The sequence below is a fragment of the Festucalex cinctus genome, chromosome 20, assembly GCF_051991245.1.
Source record: "Festucalex cinctus isolate MCC-2025b chromosome 20, RoL_Fcin_1.0, whole genome shotgun sequence".
Classification (NCBI taxonomy): Eukaryota; Metazoa; Chordata; class Actinopteri; order Syngnathiformes; family Syngnathidae; genus Festucalex; species Festucalex cinctus.
In genome coordinates this window covers 18,187,160-18,209,640 of record NC_135430.1, presented here as the reverse complement: position 1 = coordinate 18,209,640, position 22,481 = coordinate 18,187,160, and the positions used below count along the sequence as shown (strand labels likewise).

General features: G+C 42.2%; 2 protein-coding genes across 14 annotated transcripts in view; one reads left to right on the top strand and one right to left on the bottom strand.

The window, feature by feature from the left end:
* Window positions 1-22,481, top strand: part of znf438 (zinc finger protein 438) — a 106,609-nt gene that overhangs the window by 31,168 nt on the left and 52,960 nt on the right. For 5 of the 12 annotated variants that reach the window (XM_077508432.1, XM_077508430.1, XM_077508438.1 and 2 more), the window contains 2 exons: window positions 10,438-10,511; window positions 10,575-10,784. The gene's annotated coding sequence lies outside the window, so the exon portion shown is untranslated. The remainder of the gene's footprint in view (window positions 1-10,437; window positions 10,512-10,574; window positions 10,785-22,481) is intronic. The other 7 variants (XM_077508431.1, XM_077508433.1, XM_077508437.1 and 4 more) reach the window with 3 other exon arrangements.
* The window catches only part of zeb1b (zinc finger E-box binding homeobox 1b), a 51,531-nt gene that overhangs the window by 19,263 nt on the left and 9,787 nt on the right, over window positions 1-22,481 (bottom strand). The window lies entirely within an intron of this gene.

The following is a 22,481-nucleotide window of genomic DNA, read 5'->3' as shown; positions in this document are numbered from 1 at the left end:
GTGGGTTAGGGAAAGAAGAGGTTCGGTGGGTAGTGTTAGGTGTCTCGACGTGGTTGCGGGGGTTACGGCCAGAGATAATCTTCCTGTGCCAAATGGTTGGCGGTCTTACAACAAAAGTGTGTGTTCTGACAACCAATGTTAACACCTAGCATCAACAAAGGCTGTAGACCCTTCTGGCCGACCGGCTGAGCGTTTGGACAGCTGCCTTTATTAGCGCTAGCATGCTAACACGCAACAGGAGGACCACTCCTACGCACGCGAGAGACAAGAACTCACTAGTATGTGTAAGAGGTGATACATAGCTTGTTTCCTGTTATTTTCAAAGTTGTAAATGTTCTGTGGGAATTTGGATACACCACCTAATTTTCTATTTTCCATAAATTCCAAGATAGTAATTCCCAATATGGAACATTTCCAACATTCCCCTGCCGAATTTCTCAGAAAAAATTTACCAGAACTGTCCCATCTCTTTGCAAATCTCTTTGAAGCACCTGTGAAAATAACAGTCTGAAAGCATAGTCCGTGACCTGTGGCCATAGATCACACTTTACTCCTTCACTGAAACATTCTATTGATTTTACTAATGTGCTACAATCAATGCAAGCTAAATAACCTCAACCAAACATGACCTGACTACAGATAGCCTGATTGCAGGATATGGCATCCTAGTTTCGAAATTATTATGATGGTAGCAGATTCAGGTTTTTTTTTTTTTGTGTGGTGTTGCTTGTGACGTTTTGACACTAAATTACTAACATAAATGTTGAAAAAGTCTTTAAAACTGAGAACATGACTGTTCAAACAATGGATGGATGTTTGTGTTTATAATGGCTTTCCAGAAACAGTGCATCCAAAGGGGTATTACTCCATTAATCTATTTTATATTCCGCTTTCACTCAGGTCATAGGTGAGTTGGAGCCTATGCCAGCTGGTCATCAGCCAATTGCAGGGCAAATACTGCATAGACAAACAATCATTCACACTTTGGGATAATTTTAGAGACTGTATAACTTGGAATGTGGGAGGAAGTCGGACTCAGACACCAACCCTCAGAAATGTGAGGCAGATGTGTTATCAATATCCACGTCCCTACGGCAGTACCGTGGTATTGCTCACGTCAATTTCAAAGCATGTACACATAATATGAGGGCATTCAGAAGACGTTTCAAATCAGTCCATGCAAACCATATAATACTTGGCTTTGATTCAGCACAGGTCGGATTGATGAATAACATACATTTTGAATAATATTACTGACCAAAGGCAACAAAAGAACCCTATAAACTCTGAGAGATGCACAGCCTTCGAACATCAAAATCTGAATAACGCTTTTATCCTCATGCATCACTGTAAAGACCTCTTAAAGCACTGTTACACATTTTGGGTGCGAAGAACCCCAAATGATGGGTTATCTTTGTATCCATCATGAGATTCAGCTATTTGTTCTCCAACTTCCTATGTATTTAAGTAAGGAATCCCTCGCTGAGGTAGGAAACTTATCAAACTAGCTAACTATGGGCCAGCAGGCAGGTTGCGGCGCTTCTACCACAGGCATTCTTCAAGAGTACAGACCTTGCCGTCACAGAGTCTGCCCTTGTAGCTCGGCAATGCTATTTTTTCAGGGAAGCCAACCACTACAAAAAAAAAACAAAAAAAAACAGCATGAACCAAAGTAAAACAAAGCAGTGCCATTCAAAACCTCAAGTATGCCGTCTCAAGGTGAGGCGCCGAGGTAAATGCCACTGATTTTGTTAAAACAACAGCCTTCCTTCCACAGAGGCAGGAAGGTCAACTCAAGTGTCGATAACAAAGTCAAAAGATTTGGGAACTTTTCATGGTTAGCCTTTAGTGTGAGAGCATCTCCAATTTGTGGGGCCATTTGGTTCTGACAATATGTGCTTAAAGTAGTTAGGTACGTAGAGCTGTGAAAACATAACATCCCTTCGCAATGCCACACTTTACTTCCTTCTGACTTTCTCCTTGACAAATTGCCCTTTGCTCTTGTTAAGTCTACTACTGGAAGATCCACTCTCATTGGTGTTTTTTGGCATCGTATTCAAATGGCTTGGTGACTTGGCATAAGACTATTCAACAAGCCGTTAAGCTGTGCTTGGTTTAATGAGTTAAGAGAAGTGCTCTTGTCTTGATAATGATGCAGATCAAGGTTTTAGCCCAGTAGTTAATTGGCCTCTGTGGGTCGTTCATCTGTTGTCTGATGGGTACTTTCCATGACAAGACTTGATGTTAATGGCAGCTATTATTCTCTTAATCTGCATGATGATGACACAGGGAAGTCAATGTTTGTTAGGAAAAGCCAAAACAAAATAACTTTTCTTTGCCATGCACTTCATGTACTTTGCATATTATTTTTTCCAAAGGGTTCTTTAGTATACTCTTACTAGTACTAATAAGAGTGTAGGTAAATGACACCCATGTCATATTATTGGTTACATAATAAAGATTTGGTAGTTTCCGCTCAAGATAATAAGCACAGTGAGGAAAAAGTGCTACTTGTGTGTACTCTAAATAATTCCTGCTTGGGTTAGAAGGTACAGCTACCTTATTTATGTTGGGGGTGAGAGTTAGACTGCACTAGCTGCAGTAATAATACTTGAGTGACACTTATTGTGTGTTCTTATAGAGCGTTTAAAAAGCAGAGGTCATTACAAGTGGCCAAAGCAAACACCTAAACCCATTGCTACCTCCTACTTATAACTCAGCCACCCTTGGTGGAAAGGCCTGCAGCTTGTTATCTGTGGTGTCGGAATGTTCAACCAGTAAGCCAACCTGGCTATTCGCGCTAAAGGCATGTGATTTAAAAAAAAGTTGCATACAAGGTGGTTGGGACATAGAAAAACAAGCCCCTAAAACTTGACATTAAAATATGAACAGTCAAGTGGGGAAAGGATAATAATATAAAACTGTTCGCATCTGTAAATCCTTTCCAGGCTGACAATGGAGCACAAGCCCATCTGAATTTGAGCTTGTCTCCATCAAACCTCATTCAAGTGCCACGGGGAAAATAAAACGTCCCTGTCACCTCTGCTGTCAAACCCCGTTGAGGCTGCAGCTGTAGACTAATGTACTATGAAAGCTTCAGAGTAGTATAGTGGTGCCCTTCCCCTTTCTGAATTTTGTGTCTCAGGTTGACATTTTGAGTGGGTGCCCTGTAAAGATATTATTACCTTAAGGTATCCAGACTGTTTAAATAGCCTCTTGCATCCATTACATAGCATACTTTTTTATTCTCAGCACAAATGACAGCTATATGATTTGGTTGGCAGATACTGAGCTTAGCATGTGAACATTTCGTCATGCTGCATCACCAAAATTACTCATATTTAACTGAATAAATGTGGTTTTGTTAACACAAGCAACACCGTCTAATCAAATAGTGTCACTAGTGTTTATCTACAAAGGAGGTGATGGAAACGCAATCATTCTGCTACTCCTTGGTGCCATATCTTTTCCAAGATTTTTATGACCTCTGGTTTGTTTGTTCTACCCAATGACAAGCAGTAGAGGGTCAGAAAGTCTTTTTCCTGACTGGTTTGTCTGATCTTCAGTTTTGAAAATGATCTTTCCACACGAGCTGTTGTCACTGGCAACGTTGCGGAGATCTTTACCATTGTCCAAATTTCACGTAGGAGCCGGCCAGTGTTTTCCTTCACTGTGGCAAGGATTTCTTTGGGGGGGAAGCTGGAATGGAATACCTTTAGCTCTTTCTTCAGCTGGTCCTCATTTTCCTTATGGAATTCACAAAACATGGACGGCTTCTTCTGCCTCTGGTTTGGTGCTTGTCCAGTTGGCATACACTATCGTTAGCATGTGGAAGGGCTGTAAGATTGTGCCAGGTAGACTTCCATTGATGTGATACACATACTGTCAAGCATCAAGACATGTGACAATTATATCCTTTGTCATGAACACAAGGTAGTAGTTAATAACGTTCATCTTGTCTTCGAATTCTGATCAAGCTTTGTGGGATCAATTCCCGACTCAATGCCCCGATTTGTGATAATCCTGAAACTGGGACTATTCACAGTTTTGAGTGTTTCCATTGCCATAAACATTTGTAGTACCTGGTGGCGAAGCGGATTTGCCAGACTAACTCCACAGTCTTTACTTTGTTGCCCTCAGTCTTCTCTTGAATAGGATTTGTCTCCGTACACAGTTCTGTTGTTTTTGCTTCTGATGCTTTAAACGTTGCAAGGTTACCAAGTAAAGCCAGAGTGGAAACGCGACAAATATCTGCTGGGTTAGGTTCAAACAATGACCGTAAACTATTCACAAGATGGATGGATAGATGGACGTGTTTTCCTATTTCACATCTTGGTCCAATCACTGCCCGTTCTCATGTTAAAGGCACAACAAAAACACACAGGAAATTCACTTTGGCGTTGTAAAAATGATTCTTTTTGTATTTACGCATTGTGATTTCCATTTCCACAGTGTCAGACTGCAGCCTTACAGTCGAGCTGGGGTGCGATGAGGTGTGTGTTTAAATATACGCAATGAGCAAGAAGAGCGTTATCCAACCTGCTTGTGTGGTGCAGGTCTATATTAGGTTAGTGTAGCACGGGGCTGTTGCATTTTAGGAGCAGGTGACTGGACATTCCTTCCTGTATTAGGCCTGACAGTTTACTGTGGGGGAGTGCAAAGCAAGGAGAATTACACGGGTCTAAGAGGGAGGGTGGTAGCACTGCCAAATAACTCTCCGACTGGAAAATCTCATTAAATCTTGCTTACCTGTAAGTAAACCACATTCGACATGGCTATCAATAAAGTCAAACTAGAGGCTGAATGTCACCAGCTGCAATGTCAACTCTGCCGTCACCTAGACTGTGGTTTTAATGCAGATTAGAGTTTAACCTGAAAGTTGAATGCACCTGAGTGAGGTTGTACAATATTGAATTAGACCAGAAATTTCGAGGAAAATGCATCTCTTGATTCACAGAAACCTTCAGTTTGAAGTTTGAACTTTGAATGGATTCATTCTAATTCTATGACTCTAGACCAACCAATGTCCCAAATCCGATCGAGCTCTACCTTAAGTCATTCACTGCCATTGACGGTTATAGACGTCAAAGATCCATTTTTTTTTTTTTTCCTGGGCTGGCAGGTGATACGTCCAAAAAATACCAGGTCAGAAGTGAAAGATGTGCTCACACCAACAAAAATGAGGGCATAAAATGTAAAAGGGAGGGGGATGATGGCAAGGTGGGAGGAGAGGAAGTGCTAATGGCTTAAAAAGACAAAGCTGGCCTGTCACACGCGATGTTCATCTGAAATGATGGCTGCCCCTGGGAGGGAGTGTCACAAAATGTCAGAGCGAGACAACGACGAGTCAAGACGGTGGTAACACAGAGGAGACGGATTGGAAAATGCGTTGGAATAAAAGGATCTGTACAGAGAATAAAACCAAGTGCTGGTATATGTTTATAAATGAAACGGGAATCAACGGTTAACAGTAATCAATGGTAAATGACAGAAAACTGAGGGTGAAAATATTAATAAATATTGCTGCTCATGCATTTTCCACTTTCATGCTTCTAATTAAAGGTCAGGTGTTGATCCTGTGACTTTGGCTGACATATGTCTCATTGGAGGGGCAGGCCATAGGCAACAAGAGTCTAATTCAATTCCTTGAACAGGTGAATGCACAGAAATGCCTGGCTATTTTTTTTTCTTTTTTTTTTACAATTAGAAATGTCACTATGTATTTCCCGTTATCAACCTGAACCCTCGATGTGTGTTGACATCACCTTTAGTTGTAATTCTGACACTAACGCACAAAAACTGCAGATAGAGCGCTTCCATTTCGGTGCAAATCCTCTCCCTTTTGTGGCATTTTGACAACAGCTGACCACACTCACCATTTCTCAGAATGTCAGCTCAATCACAAGACTCCCGGGGGCAAACATCCTGGACACCCCCTGACACACACGCACACACACACACTGCATAATCAAACACGCTGCCTCGGGCTACTGCTAAGTTGTCACAGTAGTTTCTTGTTCTTCATGTGATGCTAGGGGAGAGAGAGGTTAATGCCGTAAACTTGCATCCACAAAAGGTCTTTTGTCACCTCATTCTATCCTCTCTCTCTTACAAAGTGTTCTTCGTCCATGTGATCAGGGAGGGTTAACCCCTCCCACCCACCCATGTCCCCTAACACCCTCCTCCAGGGCGACTACAGCCGAGGAGCAGTCAAGCAGCACCATACACACCATTACCTTGCTGTTAAATGACCATGAGGGTGCACTGCGGACGACTTGACTGTTGGACAGTCACAGGAATAAATCTTGTTAAACCAGGCGAGAAGAGAGAGTGAATGTATAGTGTATGTTGGACCTCAAGCAGAACATGTAAAATTAGCCTTACGGTGATTTGCAACAGCAGCCCAAACAGTTCAAAGGCTGGCGTGTTGGTCACGTTGGTCAAATGTGAAAGGGCTGAGGCAGCAGGTAAACTCAGGTTGTCATGTATTGATGGATTAATGGATTGTTTTGTTCATTACACCCTGAGGTGCTGGGATGGTGTGCGTGGGCGTGCGTCTGGCTGCCACCGGCTCAGGAGACCATTAGTCCACCGTGTCGGAATTCGACGGGTGTATTGACAGTCCAGCTGGGGGCAATCGATAGTCACAGATCTCTCACTTCCAAAGTGCCATCTATGATAATGGGCTTACTGTTAGGACTTTGTTACACCACAACACTTACTGTATGGTAAAGTGGTAAAGTCAAAATAGGACGATGAATCTATCTGTCCATTTTCTATCCTCATTCGGGTCACGGGTCAACTTAGTTACACTGAGGACTGGTCAACAGTCAATCACCTTACAAATAGCAACTTTTGGACAGACTTTCAAAAAGGCTGACATCAACTTACACCCTTTGTCAAGCATATTTGTTGGTTAGGAATTAGACTTTTACCATTGATTTTCTGAAACACAACTCCATGTATTAAGTGGTAGAATTTGTTTCCATCCAAAACACAAACACAACTCTGGAGGGTTCCCGGGATCGCAACAATTTGCATGTAGCATTAGCATTGTAGTAAATTGCAGAATATACATTTTGTTTGGAGTGGCAGTATGTTTGACTTAAGGAATATATTACGTGAGCTAAATTACATTTCAACAGTTAAATAGACATGGTAGAACTAGAAATTCAGAAATAGTTAGCATGATCATTGAGGGACTGGCTAACTTGTTAGCTTTATTGTTGCTCAGAATAATGGCACAGACATGCTCTCGACAGTGATCAGTGTGATGCTTGCAGCGTCTGTTAGTATCTTTTTTTTGCTAAATTACTCAGACAAGCTAACCTTGCTCTCGCAAGATGAATTCTCGCGGTATTTGTGAGTTTACAAACTCCGGAGAATGCATCTTGTACCGCTCCCGCTGATAACCGCCGTTCCCGAACCACCAGTGGTTCAGACCAATCACCGAGCAACATTGTGTTTGGGGGTGGGATAATGACGCACCGTTTCCTTGTTGAATGTTGAACAGTGAGTGGCGCTTCGTGCTTTTCTAGCTGGTAAGATGTTCATGCTTTTACCCCCTTTGGCAAGAACGAACATGAAATTTTCACCCGTGGCCGTGATTGGTTAAAACAAACTGTAGAATGTCGCATCGTCTAATCAGCTCGAATTATTGTACAGAATGTCCCGCCTTTTCCCGACGAAATTACTGTGGAGAAGTACCATCTGGCTATTGCCAGATTGCAGACAACCAAGCAAACACTGATTCTCCATGCCTATAATTTTATCAAGAAATCAAAACCAAAAAAACTAAAGCACAATGTTTTCCGTTTCAGTTATAACATCCTCATTTGGTGTATATAAAGTATAAAAATGAACTCTTGGTTTTAGGCTGCAAAAGGGAATACATGCGAGTCCAAAGAAAAATTTAATAGCCGGGTAAACATAATTAAAGTTTCATATATTATATTAAGGTCATATATACAGAGTTGTGTTTTCTTTCCAGTATTGGCCTGATGCAAGTTTCTAGTCCCCAAGGATGAAAGATGGAGGCCACTAGAGGTGTGCAAAATTTCCGATTCTTAGATTATTCACGATTCGGCCGTGGGACAATCGAGAACGATTCACAAACGTCCAAATTCCGATTATATAAATATGCCAAGGGAAGCGAAACGAGCGAAAAGTACGCGGAACTGAAACGCAGTAGCGCGCGCGGTCTTCGGGACGCTTTTTGGGACGGACCGAGAGTACACATCCACAACTCACGCCTCGAGATTCAAAACAACAACAAGCATGGCTGAGCTGACCAACCCACCTCTTCGTGAGATCAGACCTGCTCCGAAAAGGCAAACAACTTCAGGCGGAAGTATCAGCTAGCTGGCTGCAGTGCGTCGGTTAGCGTTCTACAGGGCGCCGCGCAGTGATACGAACGAACGAACAGAAAAGTAGTGGCTGGCGGTAATGGCGTCTGACTTTATTCAGAAAAGAGTATTGTGGTGGAAATGTATCACGCTTTTGAAAACAAAAAGTTTTTAGAAGAAAAACGCTTTATTTCCGAGACCCCAGCCAGCTTGCTGGACTATTTTCTTTTTTATTTTCTTCTCGTCCAACGTCGAACCAGAACTGGTGTCACCGAACGCTGTCAGAAAGAAGTCAGTGCTGATCGCACACACGGGAGGTGAGGATCAAATTGAGATTCATGTTAAAAAAGCCGAACGATCCCATTAATGTTTACACGTTCATGTTTACACAAGTTAAAAAGCAGAAAAGCACTTCAGGTTTTTTTTTTTTTTGTACCTCTGAGAAACTTTAATGTTTACATGTTCATCTTTACACAACTTAAAAAGCAGGAAAGCACTTTTTTTTTTTTTAGGCATTTGTATTGAAGTAGTAGTTCACATTGTCTTTCATTTATACCTCAATGCACTTTTGAGTGGATAAAAATAATATATTTTTGCTCAATGCTATGTTTTATTCTGTTGAAGACTGAATATACTTAAAAGCTGTTGTTACAGAATGAGGACTTGAGTATTTTATTTACTGTTTTGAACTGTTAACTTGATACTGAAATAGTAGTTTATGTAGGCCTGAGAGGACTTTTGTACTATTTTTGTAACTAATGTACGAAACATTAAAAGCACAAAAATACATTGTTTTTTTCTGCTGCCTGGGGGGGAAATCAATAATCGTTTTATAATTGAATCGTAGCCTCTGAATCGTAATCGCAATCGAATCGTGAGGTGCCCCAAGATTCCCACCTCTAGAGGCCACTGTCTAATGTTTTCCAATATGCAAAAGCCAACAGGGTGGGTCCAGGATACATAGCAAAGTGCAATCATGGGACTAGATTCTCATGTGATGTCATCAATCACGTAACGAGGCAGGGAACATCCAGATGTTCTGTTTTTACATGTAGAGTGCACCAAATAGTGCCGTCATAACTATAGCTAGACCAATTACGATTTTTTTCAGGGCTGATATTGATTATTAGTTGTCAGGGAGACTGATAACCAAAAATTCAGAGCCAGTTATTTTTAGTAACAGGGAAAATATTGGCATCAAAATGCAAAACAATGAAACTTTTTTTTTTTTTTTTTTTTTTTTAAGTATTCAAAGCGCTTTTTACACCATCCTCTCATTCCAAACTTGGAGCGGTTTGGTACGGAGGCTCAAATGGGTCAAATACGAGTGCCTTTTTTTTTTCTTCCCCCCCCCCCTATGCATGTGAGTGAGAATTATAGTTTATGGGGAATTCCACTGGATAGTGCATGATCTAAACATTGTCCTTCCTGTTCAACTCGAGTGATGTGTGCTCGAGTCCAGAGGAAAGGGAAATACAGACAATTCTGTACATGTACGTTTATATTATTTGACATGGACATCTATCCATGCCACATTATTCTACTATCAAAAGTGTGACTGAAAACACACATTTATACAATATTGTAGCTTGTGTGTTTTTGTTTATACGCTCCCAGCTGTTGCAGACAGATCAGTGATAACGCTTTTAATAAACCCGACGTGAGTGTATACGTTTGACTGTCTCTGCGTGCATCTTGTTGAAAGATCGAGGCTGTATGATGGATGTGCTTCTACAGTGCAACAGGAGCGCACATACTGTACATTGGAGGTGGGTTAATGGGTTTAAAAAAAAAAAAAAAAGAAGCCCACATGGTCATATTCAGCCAGCTAATGTTACTCATCTGAGCGAGCATGTGCACCGTACACACAAGGACGCGCTTGACTCAAATTTGACTCGAGTTGCTGCAGCATGATTTCGGTACAGTCAAAACAGTAAAAATTGCAATTTGACTAAAATTAGCACATCATCATTTGAGTTTGAGACCCCTGTTCCATCAGGAGGACAATTTGAAAGAAAGTAAGCAAGGGAGGCGGGAATGTTATTTTGGGGTCTCGGAACTGTAATCACCACCTACATCTGCTTCCTCCCAGGTGCTGGACATCAACAGGGAGACGCACACCGCGAAGAACAGAAAAATTCTCCAAAAAGAAACCCTCCATTGTAGGTGAGGCGCTGGTGTTGTTCATAATTAGCCTTCATTTCCATATTCTGACTATAGAAGAAAAAGAACACTTCTTATGCCAAACCCGGAGGCTTGGGGGAAGTTTTATCTTTGCAGCAGGAGGAAGTAGGGGGGGAGTCAGAGAGCTGACACCGCATTTCCACCGCCTGCCCGAGGAGGCTGGCTGGATGGTGACTACTTTTTAGAGGAAGCTGGTCTCGCTCTTAAATCCTGTTTAGACGTCTTGTGACTTGCTCACTGACAACGCATCAACAGGTGAGGCCAAACATCAACAATGGAAACGTTTAGTTTATGAACGTAAATATTGTTAAAATACTTGTAGAATCATAGCACGAAAGGCCCGGCCCATTTCGCCCCGTAATTATTTCCTTTTTTAAACTCATTTGAAACGAGGGGATTTTCGAGCTGGACGCAAAAAGGGAAATTTCGGAACTTGTTTGTCATACTCGAGACAAATTATGTCACAGTGCTTAGCAGAGTTGCCTGACTGTCACAAGATATCAAAATTAAAGCCAATAACTACTTCTTCCAAAGCACAACAGCTCCAAGAAGTGTCTTATGATCTCATTTTGCAGTGTACACGTTCATGACATTTGATTTTCACCAATACAGCTCACTTTCTTCGATGATGCAGCCATGTTACATAAGTGATTGTGACACAATACATATGTCATTAAGTGGCCAAGACATTACCAACTAAACACTGCCTTTTTTTTTTTTTTTTTCCCCCAGACCGATACTACTAGTACCTTTGCTTAGGGCTGTGCAATTAATCGATATTAAATTACAATTTCAACTATTACACTGCACAGTTCAAGGTCAAACTTCCAAAACTTTTAAAGGGTTAAAATCTCGGACGATGACCTTGCCTGCTATTGGAATTGACTTTCCACTGATATTTTAACAGTTCCTGAAAATTTCAGGTTCATATCTTTTTTCTTTTTTTATCTACTGGTTGCTATGGACATTTGAAAGATGCAAGTACCAAAACTTTAAAGACCTTTTTCTCAAAACTAGCGATTTCAACCTTCCAACATTAAAACTGTTGTAACTTTGTCAATTTTTGAGCTACGTCCATGTATTATATATCATTTTAAAGGGAATTAAGTGCAGAACTCAAATATATCAATTTTGATGTTGTTGTTTTTTTTGCACATATGTATCCTGCATTTACATTTACCAAAACATCCAACTTTTAGCCGTAAAAATCGATTCAATTTGTTTGACCCATCCAAGTGTGTGCCCGAAATCTCGCCAAAAGTCACTTGCGATAGACCCCAGCTGACCCATAACCCCAATGAGGACGAGTGATACAGACAGCATCACCCTTTACAAAATGTTTTCATTGTACACTACACATCAATAATGCAATGTTGTCATCCGGTTAAATCTCGAGCTGTGAGCCTTTAAAGCGTCAGATTACAGATTATCATCAATGGACGTGCACCTGCTATGTTGCTAACACCCATTATCCGTGCGGACGGTGATTAGTGCGACAAACGCCGCGTGTTTTCACATGCGATGTAACAGTGGGACAGCAGATGCTAAGTGACAAGCTGGAGTTGTTTGCAAAGCCCCTTGCTCATGTCCGCACGGTTTCGATGATGATTCCATGCTGAATGGCAGCACTATGGTGGCACAGTGCCGGCCTGACCCTCCTCTTTAAACACAGTCACGGCGGTGAAGTTTCGCGCCTGTCTGCCCCCGTCACTCTCCTCTGCCAGCAGCAGTGTGAGGATTACGGCAAAAAAAATCCTGACCTCCTCATCCGCCTCTCTTAAATGGCTGCGCTCGTTTTAAACAGCTCCTCCAAAGCTGGATTACCTCGCCGCTCGCTCGCCTTCTGCTCCGCATCACACCGGCAAAATGTTGTGACGTCGCAGACTCGCCATCCATGTTATTGACATGCGGCCTGTACGAGCCGGAGGCTGTGAAAGAAACACGGGTGAGGATGCTCGCCTGCGTGATATGCGGATATTTAATTAACCCGCCGTCACCTCTGCACGCAACATACACATGCACGCCTTCCTGCTCGAAATTCCTCCAGCGGGGCAAAAAAAAGCATACTTATGTCCATCAACACGGCAGACGTTGCTGGCTTAGCACTTTCATTGTCATTTTCATCACAATTTTCAACCAATCATCTGCTGACTTTTTCTCTTTAGTGCATTTTTTTTTTAAACTGGCTTGGTGGGCGATATTCATAGTCATCTGATTTTCAGTATTGCTTATTATGTGCAGTGTTTCAAAAATGATTTCATCCATCATCCAACAGCTAAGGCTGTTTGAAAGCGCTATATAAGTAAAGATGACTTGACTTGATATAATAACACTATAAAGCCAAACTTTAAATTAAATACAAGACATTTTGAGCCCTCTATTTCATGAGTATATTTTTTCCCCATTTAAAACCCTGACGTATATCATCTGACACATGCATTGGACGGATAAACCATTCGAGGGCATTATCACCCAGCTCATGGCTTTTTCCAGTGACCTTGCAAGATGGACCCAATTGAGAAAAGTATCATCATTTACATCATTTGTCAAACAATTAAAGTTTCTAATTAAACACAACATTTTTCATAATTAATCACGATTAATTACATTTTTAAGGACTATTTTCTACAAAACTTGCAGCAGATTTTTACTTGAGTATAATGAAAATACAAAGCATATTTCAACTCAAAGACTGTTCTAATAGCTTTCTTTAATCCTTGAATACCATTCCTTTCCGACAAAATGACGAAAAGTGAGCAGAGAGCTGCCACAGGAAGTAAATTAAATTGAGTTCACTGGGTTATTTTTTTAAACCCTTTATACAATTTAAATTAATCTTCAATGGGAATGTTTTAACTGTGACAGCCCTAATCGAAAGTATGGATCATCCCTAATGATGTCAATCATTTGTTGTGCACTTGTAGGCTAACTCATAGCAAATAGATCGTATTGCAAAAATTCAAGCCATCAGTGTGAAGACTTTTCAAGATTTAAATCTGAAAACATCCCTAATCCAGCACCGTATTTACATCAAGCGTCAACATTTGCTTTGTCTTGTCACAAATGAAGCTCGCAGGTAGTGGGGGGGGTGAGCCCGCATATTTCATTCATGCTGCATATTAGCTATGCATGGAGGACTTGCAAGGGAAACTCACACTGTGGCCGTTTGTCTTTCTAATGGAGGGGGAAACGGCAGCGTCTACAGGCAGAGAACAACTCTCATGCTACTTTAATGGGAATGAATAAAGGATGAGTCGAGGCTCAGACACCAGGTTAAGAGGATGCTTAGCACCTCTGGCTTGATGCCAGTGTTGGAAGAGATGATGGTACAGAGTGGACCAAGACAGTGATGAAGGAAGGAAAATCACCAAACGGTGGTGTCATGTTGTGATGGATTATTGGGCCGGCAAATTGTTCAAGAAATCCCCCGAGATGCAAACTATATTTAATTACGTTGTCTTATGTATGGATTCCAATTGAATCAAAACAAATACCTCTGATGTTGTACAATTGGTAGACATTTTGGGCCAAAAAAACAAAACAAAACACTATGGTAAAACATTTGGCCCATGTTTTAGGGCTGTCACAATGGAATATTTTTAGAATTGATTATTTTAACCATTATTCCATCGATTAATCAAAAACCGGATAAAGTAAAACTCAGATTCAAATGTTTACATGAAGATTTACCAGGCATTTTGATGAACAACTCACTCGGCCACGCCCCTTAAATTTTATATATCCAAAGTATCAGTCACTACTCAAGAGTTGAGTACTTGTACTAACATACATAAATTGCTTTAACAGTTAAATATGTTGATTGTTTTATGGGAACTTAAAAGAAGTTGGCCAGCAGCCGTAAATATATTACGTTCAACTCCGGTTTAGTAACTCGTCTCAATGAAGTTGTAAAGACAGTTTTTCTCCAGCATTAAATTCAAGCAGGATCGTAATATCCAGATGGGATAGAGAGTTATAAAAAGCTACTTGTTGGCGTTGAATCTGGTACTTGCACGCCTCCACAGACATCCGCTGTTTGATCTGCCATGGGAGAAAAAAGCAATACAACAAAAAGCAGGCACCCGAGCAGAGGGATCTAAAGCAAGCGCCTCTGGGGGAAGTCCTGGTGATGTTGTCGAGAAACAGGTGGTAGTGGGAGTCTGCGTTGGACCGGCCGAGCTTCGTTAGCCGTGCCAATAGTTGCGCTGAGAGCCGACCAAGAACAGAATCTGGCACGGCGACGACAGAACCTGCCAGTCTGCGCCGTGAGATAGAGCCGTAATGGCTGCCACCTGCCCCGAGTTACGGCCAATAGCGGGAGCTTGTTACAGCAGCTGGCGGCACCTGTGCTCGATTGTCAAGTCGCCACATCAAAACAAGGTTGGGGGGAGGATTAGTGGAAGGGAACTGGGGGTGGTCAAAAAGCACACAAGATGTTTTTGTCACTGCGTTGGCACCAATGATTTGGCATCTGCTGGAGCCAAATTCAATCAGCCTGTATCGTGATTTGAAAATTCACTCAATACGAATATGTCATCTGACATGTTCACAGGAGTATTTGAGGCGCCGCGATTGACTGCCGGTGCCATGTGACATGGTGTGTGCGAGTGCCTCTTATTTTAGAGTGAGAGGTTGAGATAAGGTGTTAACCGGAAAGGAGGGAGTGGAATGCTGAGCTGTCCTTATGGGCCCCTCCATGCTGCCCGTTTGATTCAAATGGTTCGATTACAACCTCTTAAGTCCTGATCATTTCCTGGGAACTGCGGTCCACTTCTGTTTGGGTCTTCCTCTCTTTCTCTCTCCCTTGCTGTGTTGGTGTCTGTGTTCAGCAGTTTATTTAGCTGCCATGTTTACATTCCAGTTCAGGCAGCCTTTCCCGGGGGAGGATGACCGGACCCGGGCGGTGTGGCTGAGCCTACCATCCCCACGGGCTCAAGTCACTTTCAGTTCACAACTGACACTTGCAAACGATCCGACTAGCCATTTGATACAAGCCCGCGAACATTAAATTGCGCATAAATGTAAGAGATACGTCAATCAAGTAGGACGACAGAAGCTAAATCTTGTGTCCCCGATTGGGTCCAAGGGAAAGGAGCTAAGTGGATGAAGCTCAAGGCGGTCCCGATCGCTCAGGACCCTGGCACTTCACTGGCCACATCATTAGACTGCCTGGCTCCTGTGGCCTCCGGCAGAGCGCTGTCTGCACGCCCTAATGACCGCTGACTCACTCAGCACGCAGCGTTGCCGCCACATTCGTTCAGCCCAGAATAGCCCCAAATAAAGAGAGATGGGAGAGGAGCGGTGATGCTAGGGCGCCTGCTATATTCCTCTAAGATGTTACTCCAGGCCACGAGCCGCTCAATTCAATTCCCTTCAATTCTGCTATTACCTATTGTATGGTGCTAGAAGACAAAATATTCAATAGTACAGTCATACTTTTTTTTTTTTTTTTTTTTTACCAAACCTCTTTTTGAAGTTAATAGAACGTTGATCGTAGCTTTTTTTCATAGGCATAATACTTAGCTACATTATGTTGTATATCTATAAACCTAACCAACTCAAATTTGCCTTGAAGGCCGTGTGTCGTGATACGTATCGTGCTCCCGCATTGTATCAGCCCGAGTGTTTCCATTACACTTTTGCGATCTACTTCCATATCGATACATCTCAAAATCAATCCCAAGAGAGCATCAAAACAGTTTTGCGATATTTGAGGTTTCCATTACAGTACGGTGGTAGAAACACTGCTGCTGTGCAGTCAACTGATTATGTTGTGTGCGTACAAGAAAAAAAAATGTCACACTTGACACAAGAGGAAAATCCCTTTTTTTTTTTTTTTTTTTTTTTTCTTCTTCTTCCTGTGACCATACACCTGTGTGCTAAGGGAGGCCACATCTGTTTGGGATTTGGAACTGGGCTATTTCACCTCATGTCACGCGAGGCTAAGACAAAGCGGGCAGAGAGTGTGAGAGAGACGAAGCCTGTCCCAAATACACAAGTCAGCCGAAAATACACCTCCTAACGAATCAATACCATTTATTGATTACATCTCCACTGTGCTTATGCAACATCCCCACTTCGGTGTACAAGTATGGCGAAATCACAGTTGTGCAAAGCAGAGATAGCAAGGTGAACCATTCCCATGCACGCCGCGTGCTCTAAATCAAACCACACAATGTGAGCCAATGGCCTGTAAAAAAAACAACAACTTATAGACCCTTTCATGGTCTACGTCACGATGACGTCACTGTGTTTACTGGAGGCAAAAACAAATTGCTGCTGGAGGCAACTGAAGTGCAACTAGAAGTAAACAACGATGGTTGTCTGTAGAAATTGGTCTTCTTGTGTTTTTGATTGCAACAAAAACAGCCTCTGCCAGTCAGGGTAACATCAACAATGCTTGTGTTTGCAGCGCACACTTTATATCAGGTAAGATTTGACTAATTAGATTCAGCCTGGATAATGATATGGGCTAGACTTAGTTGTGACTGAAATGACTTAAGTTAGTCATTTGTGGGATTTCTTTTTACATGCACGGACTTACAAAAAGTCCGTGTTTACATGCTAACCGCTAGCTAACCAAACGTTAGCTGTATGTTTCAATTTTGTCGAGGCGACAGCCCCCACAATGGTTCCGATAACTTATTGTAAAATTTTTGTAGGAGAAGCACATGGCTCGTACATCCTCGTCTTCTGTCCCTGTCGTTGACTTGGCAGCACTTGCGACTGCAGGACACAAAAGTCCTCGCTCAAGTTGTTATATTCAAAATTTTGAACATGTCCATTCAAGACATAGCTGTATGCGTCTAATGATTTATAGGCCCTCAGTTTATCTTTAGTATAAACGCTTGGTTTTTCTATAAGGTAGATGTAAATGTCCGGCCATTACACGGTAGGTAGTCCTGTTAAATCGTCTATCCAGTGCGTGAGGGCGTAGGGGGTCAGTAAATATCGTCCCATCAGTCACAGTTAACTTTTTAAAGTAACATTCACGGTCGTGGGGAGTCAGTTTACTCACATATTCACTCAAATGGCCGTCTTCCACGTCCTTTCCGATGTGAACCTTACGTGAAAATACGCAGACCGGTGTTACAACCACACGCCACTGAGGTGTTTTTGCCTCCAACTAAGCCCCACCCTTGAATTTGCGTCACCTTGTTTACAAACTCTGAAGGGGTCTATAGAGAAGGGTGTAAAGTTGTGTTTCACCCATGGAAATGCCTTGCTTATGAGCAGTATTCATAAATCCAGTAAAGACGTTGGACCATCATCTTTAAATGGAAGTCCAAAATGGTCAACCGTGGCTAATTACGAGTGAGCCGACCCAACCCGATCCTGCTTTCCACACCCCTGACATCAAGTTCTCTCAGCCCTCTTCTATTCCCGAAAACATTTTCCCCACAACACAGCAACATATCCACCGGGACTCTGATGGAAGCTCCGAGATGGCCCACGCTTAATCGATAGTGCCAGGTTGCCAAGACAACCTTGATTTCCTGTCACAGTTTTTGCGGCGTGCCGGTGATTGCGCCGGGTGTCCGTTGCACCTGCCGCCCTCTACTCCTCCTCTTCCAGCGTCTCATCAAGCGCTCCCTATCCCGTACCTCCCTGCCTCCTGATACACAAAAGAGGATGGCTATACAAAGGCATAAACCCAAGAGGTTGAGCCGGCACAATCAAAACATAGCGCCCTGTTATCTCTAACGACGCCGAACCGTGACAGCTATCATATCTACCTTCGAGGGTGATGTCATTGCACCTGGGGAACGTTTACTATCAGTGGCCCTCACCCACGCACACACATACACAACCTGCCTTTCTCTTCTCCACAAGAGGTTGGCACCTTCTGTTTTTTTCATTAATGGAGAGCTCATTAATCGTGAGTGATAACGAGGACATGGGACAGGGACATGATTAAGGGGCTCGCTCTCCTTTAGCTGGCCGCCCTTGGGAATAAATAGCCTATGGGCTACGTGTTGTAGAGTGTGTGGTCCGCATGTTAAAACGGGTAAAGGACATACTGTATATCTAGTGCTATCACGAGGACATCTCTGGTGTAGGACCTGCACATGTTTTCCCATTTCGTTATTTCAAGTGTGCCCAATACACCAATTGCACATTAAACCTGCATATGGCGTCCATGAAGATGGATGATAGAAGCAGTTGGGACTTAACAGTTGTATGAAAGATGACTCCTTGTGGTCTTTTGACTCTTGAGCTTCTAACAAAGTAATTCTTATATTTTTCCTATGGTTGGATATCAATTCTAATTTCCTCAATCGATTCGATTTCGATTCACAAGAGTTCAGTTCAATTCAATTTAGATTTTTTTTTCCGATTTGCTTCAATTCAATCCGATATTGCGTATATCAAGGACATGATAAAAACTCCACAAACATTAAATTCCAAATTAAATTTTGCGGAGGTAGTAACTGGTGAAATTATTTATTTGATTACTGAAAGTAGCACATATTATAATCACTTAAGCATTACACAAACATTGACATGATGAAAAGATTGTCATAATTCGAATTCACAAATTGTAAATATAAACAAAAAAGTCTGAATTGCCTTAAAGTGCAACAATTCGAGTCTTTCATAAATGTAAGAAAATACTTTTAAATTCATGTAAACAGTAAATTTCAACAAAATAGTGAGATACAAAAAAAATGTACCTTTAAAATTCCATTTTCTTTTGAATTTATGGGGAACTGATATCAGGCTCTGGTACCCTGTAATTGTCCAATTTAAAAGTGCATTAGGGTGAGCAACAGTTAATCGTAAATGGTGATATTTATGCCAGACTGCTTCCAATTTCTCTTTGTCAATTTATGCTTTAGACTATGAAATTGATGATTGTCTATCACATTATACTAACTTTGTAAAGTATGTTATGTTTTAAGAATCAAACATTACTTTTGTTGTGGCTGCCATAGCCGAAGAAGTGCTGTGAGTTTTGACGTAGGACCGTATCAATCAAGTAGCATAACCTAAAGTCATAAAGAATAGGTCATCATGTCTTGGTCAGTAGGTGGGTTTAGTACTTCAAATCAACAAACAAGCTTGCACAAGTCAGTGACTGACTAGTTGATGTAGATGAAAGCAGAGCGTGATAATCCGTGACACTGTGGGAACATCCAAACGGCCCCAACCAAATGTAATGAATGAAACTGATCCAGAAACATTGCAGGGTGATATGATGTCACAGGAAGAGAGCAGAGATCAGGCCGTGAGGGCTTTGCAGTACAGCAATCATTTAGCCTTACACGCGCATTAAATCCAATCTGTCTGGACCGGGACCTTAATCCCCACTCTTCGACCATGGCCACAAGCAGACAGTAATCCTCCATATTTGTATATTAATAGCAAGAGTCTCAGGAGCGGACTATCTGTGTGATTGTGATGTATGTTTTATTAGTTGGGTAATCTGCTTGTCGATCAGAGGATCTGGTCCATTTAAAGCCGGACTTTAATAAAAACACAGCCACCGCTGCCTGAGGATAAGCTTGTCCAAGGACAAGGGAAAGAGCATGGCTGTGTTGAATAGACTCATCGCCAACAATAAACAGCTTTACATCAACGTTATCTGTCATGCCGCAATACAATTATTGTGTGGAATCCAGCCCTGGGCCTCTGCCCTTTCCTATGAAGAGGGCTAGATAAAGCCTGACCCAAATATAAACCTGCTACCTTGTTTCCAGGGTGTATGCTTCCCTCGTCTCTAATGTTATTTCTGAGGGTGCACTTAAGATTCATTGTGCGCGTCCATAATAATGTTCATCGCCCCTGAGAAACACACTCTGTCCTTCTGACGAGCTGACCCTTACATACTCCAGAAGAGCAGATGCCGTTCCACATCAGCAGACAGGACCGGCGGAGAGGTTAGATTCCTTTAGATCTGAATCACGCTGGAGTCATCTGCTCACCTCTCGACCTGTCTAGACTGCCACGCCCTGCTGGACATCGGTCCTGATTCAATAGCTTCATCAGACAGACGTTCGATCAGAAAAAGCACTACTTTGAATAAGCAGGCAAGTCAGAGAGAGATGAAGGAAGACTAGACCACAGGGGCCATGACCACATTGGAAACGGCTTCCTGCTTACCAACAGTCTTCGGTCCCTTCAGACATGCCAGGATTTATTTAGCCTATAAACACAGAGTCTACACCAATATCATTACAAAAATCCCTATCCACATGAAAACACATTTACAGACTGTGCAGTGGTGATGCTACAACCCCAAACAGGATGTCCCATTTTGCCAATCAGAAGCCTGGCATCACATCCAGTAGTCACTATAAAAGCAACTACAAAATGAAGAAAAGATGGAGACAAATAAATTGGAATTACTTGAAGCAGAGCTAACTAGTCACTACGTTTACATGCAGTCAATAACCAGCTATGTAAACACATGCAAAACCAAATAAGACCCCTTTTCTAAACCGAATATTTGGTCATATAAACGCCTTCTTTGAACTGAACCTTAGTTTGTGTTTTTAGTCTTTTGAGCACAGGAATTTACATATATACAGTGTGTATGTAAGTCTGTGTGTCTGTCGCACAACCCAACGCAAGTACTCAAGCAGAGGTAAACAAACATGACGACTTTGCATAGCAGCACACTTTTGAAGCGAGGAGGAAACAGACTACTTTATTAGTATACTGTATTGAGTGACAAGAATATAACGTCTTATTATTGTCCTGTCCAAATGGCGCAGTTTAGATAGGGGTATGTGTACGGTGTCACTAACTCTGTCCACTCACATATGTAGGTTATCCCGAATGTTTTCAGAAACCGGAATTTTGACCAGAACCTCCGCTACTGACAGCATAAAACAGTCACTGACAAAGACAAATAGATTGTTACAAAAGTTATAGTGACGACTTTCTCTAAAGTTGAATCGTGGCAAGCAAGAATGCAGTTTTTACAAGGTAAGCATCTATCAAAGTGTTTTCCTTTAGATAAACAAACAAATCAGCAAATGATTAGGCACCCAAGGGAGAGAAGTGATTTTCCTTAAAGATTTGCTGATTAGGAGAAAGGAGGGGAGGGGATAATAATACAAATAAGGGGAAGTCGAGCCAGCGACGGTTCACAATCGGGTCATAATTCAGGTGGAGGTCAGAAATCCACTCAGAAAGATTGCTTATGAAACGGAAGCACAAACAGAAAACAAACAAAACGCTTTGTCTTGAAACACATTACAGCCGAAACATGTGACTTTCACGTGGTAATCTCATGGGAGCATCCCCCACCCGTGATCCCCCTGATGGACTGTAACAACAGGAAGTCAGCCTGCAATCGGCCCGCAACTACCACCACACCTACAGATAAGTGAATTCTCCCTCGCATTGTAACATAGACAGACTCTCAACCAAACAGAAGGCACAAACAAACTCTGTTCCAGCCCCCCTCATCATTCAGATGTTACATTAATGACAGCCATTTATCAGTCCACTCAGTTAAGTCTATGTTTAATCCCTTTAAAAGAAGACTGTGAGGAGCAGAAGAATCGATGGCGCTGTGCCCATGGCTGCTGGCGTCTGTGGCAAGCAAGACGTGCTGCAGCCTGGCACTGAAATACGGAGGGACAGAGGCGGGCAGGGGGTGGGTTTTTCAGTGGCTCAATAGCCCTTGTTTGTCTAGGTCCCTTTGGGAAGTCAGGACACAGCAGTGAATAGGAGCCAGTTAGCAGCGATAGCATAATAAAGAGTGAGGGGGGGGTGGGGGGACCCGGGTCATTGAAATTCTGCACAAGCTACTGTCAAGACCAAGCACCATTGCCAGCTGTGGCAGCAACTCAATGGAGCGTGGGGGTGTTCTACAAGGCTCAAGTTTTGGCGTATAATCATAACATTGGGAGATAGGGAATCTTTGATCTCACACTGCTTCGTCAGCAAAAAAATCTTAGATCTGAGTTAGAATCTGTAATTGAATAGAAGTAGAAACTA